We start from the raw sequence: 7,737 nt of genomic DNA, 5'->3' as shown, positions 1-7,737 counted from the left end.
TGACTCATCCGGGAGGTCACAGAAGAATCCAGAACCAGAAGGTTTTGGAGTGGTCAAGTTAAAGCCTGGACATAAAATGAATTGAGATGCTGTTGCATGGCCCTAATCAGGCTGTTCGTGCTGGAAACTCTACAATGTGGCTGAATTAAAACAATTCTGCAAAAGAAGAGTGGGCAAACATTCCTCCACAGTGATGTGAAAGACTCAAAACCCTTGCTTGCCACTTTTACTTACTTTGTCACACAGGACCAGGTAGGGTTGGATGGCTTTTTTCCCTTAATAAACAAAATAATTGTTTAAATATTGAAGTTTATATTTACTAAGGGTAGCTCTGTCCGATATTAAAATTTGATGATCCGAATTATTTAAGTGGTCGGCTCCATCCACATGGAGACAAAAATGATATTGCTGTTTTATTTTGAAAAAGTTTTCTGTAAAGACGGAATCGTTTCAGGAAATATCCATGTAAGCATGGAACCACTGAAAACAACTGAGAACGCTGTAGTGCATATGCCAAACCTGTACATACGTACGTGGTGTTGTATTGCTGCCACGGAAATGCACCAAAGAGAGAAGATGATCACAGAAAACTGACACAAACTTTCTTCTAGTTGCCCTTCTGGTTGTTCTCCACATTGGATTTGAGAACAAATGGTGTATGCATTTCCCGGTGGTGGTAAAGGAGCATCAGATTTTGCTATAAAAGCCATAACAAGCTCAGTAGCTTCTGCATCACGAACACAACCCTGTAATCCGGCATTGTTGTTTGGGCCGGACCTGCGCAAGTGTCTTAAGAGAGCTATGCTATGTGTGACGTAATCCTTTCAAGACAGATGCAGCTGGCCATCCACACGGAGACGAAACGGTAGTCGTTTACGGATTCGTGCACTCTGGGACCCGTTTTCAAAAAGTATCGTTTACAGTCACCCAAAACGCCGTTTCCGTGTGGATGAAATGCGGATATGACAAAAAATTTTGCGTATACTCCTGAATTCGTCTCCATGTGGACGGGGCCTTAAATTTAAAAAAAAATGAAAAAACTCTCAGTTCTACCCCAAATAAGGCCATAAACTCCCTATTATTTACATTTCTTGGCTTTATAAATATCGTCAGTATGAGTTCAGGGGGAGCAAAGAGGTTTGCTCTGTGATGAATTTAAATATCAACAGATATGGAGGTCATGAACCCCAAAGCTTCTATCATCGGGGTCATGACTTTAAAAGGATGAGAACTACTGATTGCAACTTGAAGTTTAATTTTTTTTTTTTTTTTTTTAACCAGGAAAACCTCATTGAGGTCAAAAATCTCATTTACAAGAGTGTCCTGGACACGAAGGGCAGCAGCACAAATGAATGTAAAATTGTGAATCTTAAAGGGCAAAATATGAGATAAAAATTCAAAATCATAAGTTTAAATCATAATCATGAGAGGCAACAGTCGTCTGTATACAATAGGTGAACTCAAACAGCTGTTAAAGCCAATTCGTGGAGGCTTCCATATTAAAATCGCAGTCTCAACCGAACTTTGGATCAACCTAACAGCCCGCCCACTAAGCGCAACTTTCTGTCAGCCTGCTAGCATTATGGTTGACAGAAACGGAGCCTCTGCCTGTCGAGCTGTCTGTCAATCAAATGAGACGAACCAATCAGCTTTCATCCTAAATATAATCCAAACAATCATGGTACAAAAAAAAGTGGGAGCACAATAAGACACTAGCTACTGAGACACGTTTGGTGTTTTGAACCAGGCTGTAAACCAGTTTATTTCTAGTGTCAAAATCAGCTGTTTAACATGTGTGCAGACGGGACTTTCGGTGTTCCTGCAGTCAGCCCCAAGTGGACACCCGCGGTATAGCAATTTTTTTGCACTTCCACATTGGCTTCATTTTTCAGGACTGGAGGTTGCCACTTGGTGATAACATTTGGAGGTTAGAGGTCATGGGCCTCATGTTTGTCCTTTGCTTGTGAATGTGATATTTTTAATACACTGAAGGATTTTCTCCAACCTTTGCACAAATGTTCAACCTTATGCAAGGGTAAACTGATTAGATTTTGGAGGTCATGGGTCAAAGGTCAATGTCAAAGGCCCTACTGTTCATCCTCTGCTTTTCAGGCAATTCTTGTGGATCCTTTGAACACATTGAGGATTTTTTTAAAAACTTTTCTGTCATAACCTTTTTTTTGCACCATTTTTGCCACTTTTTAACACCGCTTTCTGCTTTTTTGCACCATTTAAGACACTTTTTAACCCCTTTTTTTACTTTTTGTTTTTGCACCATTTAGGACACTTTTAACCCCCTTTCTGCTTTTTTTGCACCATTTAAGACACTTTTTAACCCCCCGTGGCGAAATGACGTCACTTTTGCCATTCATGTGAATGGGGTATGTCATTTCGGATATATCCACAATGTGAATTACGGATATCTGAAAATGAATTGTAGATATCTGTAATTCTAATTCAAGATATCTCTAATTACTTTTTGACTAGGCAGAATTAGAGTTACAGATATCTTTAATTCTCATCAATTCTATACAATTCAAGATATCTGTAGTTCTAATTCTGCCTAGTCAAAATGATGTTGTAGATATCTTAAATGACAGTTTTGGATAGGCAGAATGTATTTTCGGATATCCGAAATGTTCTTTTTGACTAGGTGAAATTGAATTCCCGATATCTACAATTTCAATTCCAAATAGTCAAACGTAACTTTTAAATGTTTAAACGGCTTGCCACAGACAAGGATCTGATGATGCTTTTGCCAGCATCAGCAGTGTTAGCAGCAGTGGGCCTCCACACCTGGAAACTTCCAGACATGCACCTGAGTCCAGTGATGATGAGTCTGGCCCAGAGTCTGACTGCAGAGCAGGTAACAAAGCGGTCTCCAGAGCCAAAGAAAGAACCAGCGACGTAATGGTAAGTTATGGTTGGGACTAGGTGATGCTTTATGTGAAAATGCTCATTTGGCTTATTCTAGTTTGATTTTTAATGACCTTGATGAGGTAGTGATAGCTAGCCTAATATTAGCTTTTGCAGAGTCCAAAATTAGCACTGTTCAGTGTTTCCTGTATTTGTCAACGTGCCTAGCTATAGATAATGTTACTGTCTGTTTGAAATTAACCAGTGTGTATTAGGCCTATCTGAAATGAGGAAAAACTACAATGTGCGGTAACCCTGTTCATATTCAATTCAAGTCATTAAGGCATAACAAGATATAATTTGTTACCACGTTTTAATGAACTTTCTTATTTATCTTGGTCCAGGCTGTCTTGGCAAGTTAATATTGGGATGATGATGAACAAATAATAAAACAAAATAATAAAAAAATACGACAAATAACTTGTGCTGCCCTGTTGTGTATGTGCCAGGCTTTATAAAGTTTTATCCTTACCTCATCTCATGTACATACTGATATTAAACCAACCTATTAATGTTTACTGATAGTGATGTTGCACTGATTAACTAGCATGATTAACAACACCAGTCTCTTACTGAGACTGAAGATGATCCAGATGTGGTGGACAGAGAGAGGCCTCACAGCAGAAATGATGATGACACCCAGGGCAAAACTGGAGAGCAACTGGCAGCACGGCCTCAGGAACCCATACAAAGTACCAGTATGATAATGGTGAGGTTAATGACCATGATGCTTGTTTGGCTTGTTTGCTTTTTTTAAGCCATATGCACTAACTTGTGCACGAAACCTTAAGACTACCATCTTTATACTTTGCTGATAACTTCAATAATGTGTACACCATATTTTTGTCTCTCATCCAGATAGACCAGTATATATGTTCCAGAGGGGACTCCAGAGAGGACTGTGGCCCCGTTGCAAAGGTGGAAAAGTACCAGACTATTGTACCCAAGTCAAAGTACAGTTACTCTGGTTAAAGTAGACTTAAGTAGAAGTAAAAGTACTGGTCTATAAATCTACTCAAAAGTTAAAAGTAAGTAATTTAAAATTTATTCAAAGTACTGAGTAGCTACTTTTGATAGCCAAGGGGCTTTCACACTGCTCCCCTATTTTTTGTAATGTTTGACCTAACCTAAAGTACAATGCAGCAGCTGTTTAGGGAAGAAATATGGAATCATTCTCTCGCTAGGTGCATGTCATGACCACCATGGGTTGTGAAAGCCAAACTACTGTTCATTTTCATGTTGCTGACTGAAAGCTTGGACCTCCTTTTGGCTTTTAGCGTTTATTTATTTTTTTTACTCAGTGCTTGATGCTTTTTAATGTGTAATTAAGAACAATACTTCATTTAAAAAATACTTAAGTAATAGTGATTTAAAAAACTACACAAAAAAGTACAGGTACACAAGCAGCACATGGATGAGAACTCTATATACCATTATGTTGTTGAGTTTTAAGAGGGGGATAGTTTGAGACGGACTGGCACTAACTGACTGACTTACTAGCTTGTTTATTGGTAAGGACCAAAAAAGCAGAGGAAAGGTGCTTGAGTAAGGAGAATCAAGTGAATGTCCTTCACCTCTAAAGCTTTTAGTTTTCAAATGTCAGTTTACTATTTTCAGTTTAGTTTTCATTTTCATAAATGCTCTGGGTTAAGCTTTTATGCACTTGTAGTTATTTTTGTTAATCTATTTTTAAATAAAAAGTATTTTAAAATGGCTTCTTGTTGTAATTATGCTGCCCTCTACTGGTTTATTCAGGGTATAGACAGTCAGTGTAATTCCAATGCCACCAGCCTGGCAAATTGAGAGGTCCTTATATTATTGAATCAGTGATCTGTAGGCATTAAAATCACTGCTTAAGTATATGCAGTTTTTTGTAGGCTACTCAGTTGGGTTTTTCAGGTTATTCATAACTGTATGAATTATAGTTGAAACACCAAATGCTCATTTTTGCCCAATTTAACCACATTTCACTATTTGATGTGCCCATTTTTGCAAGTTTAACCCATTTCTGTCAACTTCTGCCCATTTTTCTGTCTCAGTTAACCCTTTTTGCGATTTTTATCAATTTTTCATTGAATTTCCCCAAATTTCCACCCATTTTTGCCACTTTATAGTCATCTCAGCCACTTTTTTATTCCAGTTTTCCATCCATTTGTGCCATTTTAATCCTTTTTTCCATGTTTTGGTTATTTCTTGCCACTTTTATGTAATTTATGTCACTGATAACCCATTTCAGCTTCATTTAAAATCCAATTTCACCACCTTTCCTGCCATTTTTGCCATTATTAACCAATTTTAGCATTTTTGAACCGATTTTATTCTGTTTTTAACAAAAGGAATTTACATTTTTGAGAAGGCTTTTTAACCACTCAGATCAATGAAAAAAGGTATTTGTTTATGTGGTGAGTGGTAACTATTCTGGTTAACTACAAAATATGGATATTAGAGCTTAACTTTACAATGAACCATGATTTTCCTGACCTTCAGGCCCCCCCCACCACTAATCTTGAATGTCCATGGCTGTGTTCAGCCCCCTTCAGGTACAGTGGAGGTCCCCTGTCTCTAACACCTTTATTTTGGGGGTCGCGGGCTTAAAAGGTTGAGAACCAGCCAGGAACTGTAGCCTCAACAAAGACCATCACTAGAGCCCTGCACAGAAATGGACAAAGAAAAAAGTCCACTTCTACAGAAGAGAAACCTTCAAACCAGAATGAAGCCTGCTACAGACCACCTGGAGAAAGACCACGCATACTGGAAGCATGGTCTGTGGTCACACACAGTGAAACACAGCGGTTAAGGTCAAATCCACCCCAACCTTCCTCTTTACCTGCTACAGTTCTTTCACTGCAGAGCAGTTGTACACATCATAGAGGAAAATAAACACAGGGCATTAGTCCAGGTTTTATTTAAAAAGTGTTTAATGCTAACTTTGTCCAGGTGATCAGCAGAACAATGAGCTAATTTGCACCTTTACAAGTGAGAAAAGGCAGAGAGTTTATCAACGAGGGTCAACATGAATCTACTGGCCTTTATTTAACAGCTAAGTTTCTGTGAACATCTGTTCAGATAAAGAGGACCAGACTTTCTGCAGAAACAGCTCAGATAACATAATATCACATCAAATCAAACATAAATCAGTGAAATTTACAACAGGCTTTACATCAGTGGCTCTTAGGACAAACTGTGCAGTGTTGCTGTTAGAGATGACAACAGAATGCTAGCATCCTCCTCAGCATATATTTGAGCCTATTTGTGTGATTCTTTTATTTTATTTATATATCAAACTTGTTCAAGAGACATCAGACACACAGGGTGGGGGTTGGGGCGAGGGGTGTCTGCAGGAGGAAAGCTCAATGATGAATAAAAAAGAAGGAAGTTGAGGAAATTAGAAACCTTCATCTCTGATATTGAAAAAAGTGCTTATTAGAAAGTTAAAAGAAAATTTCAAAAATACATTCAATTATCAAGGAAACTTAAAAACACATCTTAAATTCTCATTCACACAAAAAACTTCATGTAATTTTCTACAAAAGAAGTTAAACAATTAATGCTTTACACAAAATATACATTATCTAGCATCACTGGGGGCATATGAATGTATTTTAGTAAATGTACTGCCTCAAGCACCACAGTGCATGATGGGATTTTAATGCAATAAAGCAGTTATAAATAAATGCAATAATGTAATGTTAGTAGTCAGCGTGACCCTAAATAGTTGAATTTTCACCTAATTGTTCAGAAAAGCCTCATTGGACTCCCAGTGCCCAAATCAAAAATCTGCTTATGAAAAAAGGATCATACCATTTCAGCTACGGGGGTGTAAAATCTCTAATTTTACATTGGTTTGCCTGTTTTCCTCACCTTAATCATGACTCATAGCCTATATTTGAATAGAAATCAACAACATAACTCTGAAAATAACTTTAAATTAATCTCCTTCACAACACATTTGGGCCAAAAATTGCGGCTGCACTAAGGCATAGATGAGATACAACCAAGGTCATGCTCTAGATGTCCTTGCATTTACCAGGGGCATGGGAAATCAATGTTGAAAACATAACAACGTCCACACCTTTAGGGCAGATTAAGGGGTGGACGGGGTGAGTAAGCAAACTGTCCAGGTGAGTAGTAGGGTAACCAAATAATGATTCTTTTGTGCCCTACATGCCTAAAACGTATGCATGGCTTTATATAATCCAAAACGCTGCTGTTCTTTTCATCACACTTTGCTTTCCTGTTGCTCTGCACTTTATAGCAATTCATTTTAAGCCATTAATGGGAAGGAATCCCTTCACTTGTAATGTTTATCTGGCATGTCATTTGATTTATAACATAAAGAGATTCAAATATGTAAGGCTGTCATGTCATTTAAATGTAAGATATGTGACTTCACTGACAAAGTCATTAGATCATCTCATTACTTCGGTGGAATGTAGACAAATAAATCAGTTTTTCCCCCAGCGACTCTGGTTTCCTGCTCACTTTGAGCTATGAGCCTTCTGTATTATCAAAGGGAATGTGTAATATTATTATAAAGTCCCAATAAAGCAGACTTAGATGTTGTGCTGCATTGCACACTCGCTGTCCAAACTGCATCAAATTTAATTCTGCCTGGTGAATTTCAGGCTCCCGTTTGACATCTAGCACTTTTATTTTGAATTCTTGAGTCAGATATGGATATTATTAGTGTGCAACTATCACCACTGTGTAACAAAGTTAAAAAGCTTTTTTTGAGTGAGAAAAGTAAAAGAAAATTAATAAAATCCTCCTGACACTCCTGTTCCTCGCCCACCTCAACGCTACTGATAGAGATGACAATAG

The sequence above is a fragment of the Cheilinus undulatus genome, linkage group 22 (assembly GCF_018320785.1).
Source record: "Cheilinus undulatus linkage group 22, ASM1832078v1, whole genome shotgun sequence".
Taxonomy (NCBI): Eukaryota; Metazoa; Chordata; class Actinopteri; order Labriformes; family Labridae; genus Cheilinus; species Cheilinus undulatus.
The sequence above is the reverse complement of the archived record's forward strand: the minus strand, read 5'-3'. Positions refer to the sequence as shown.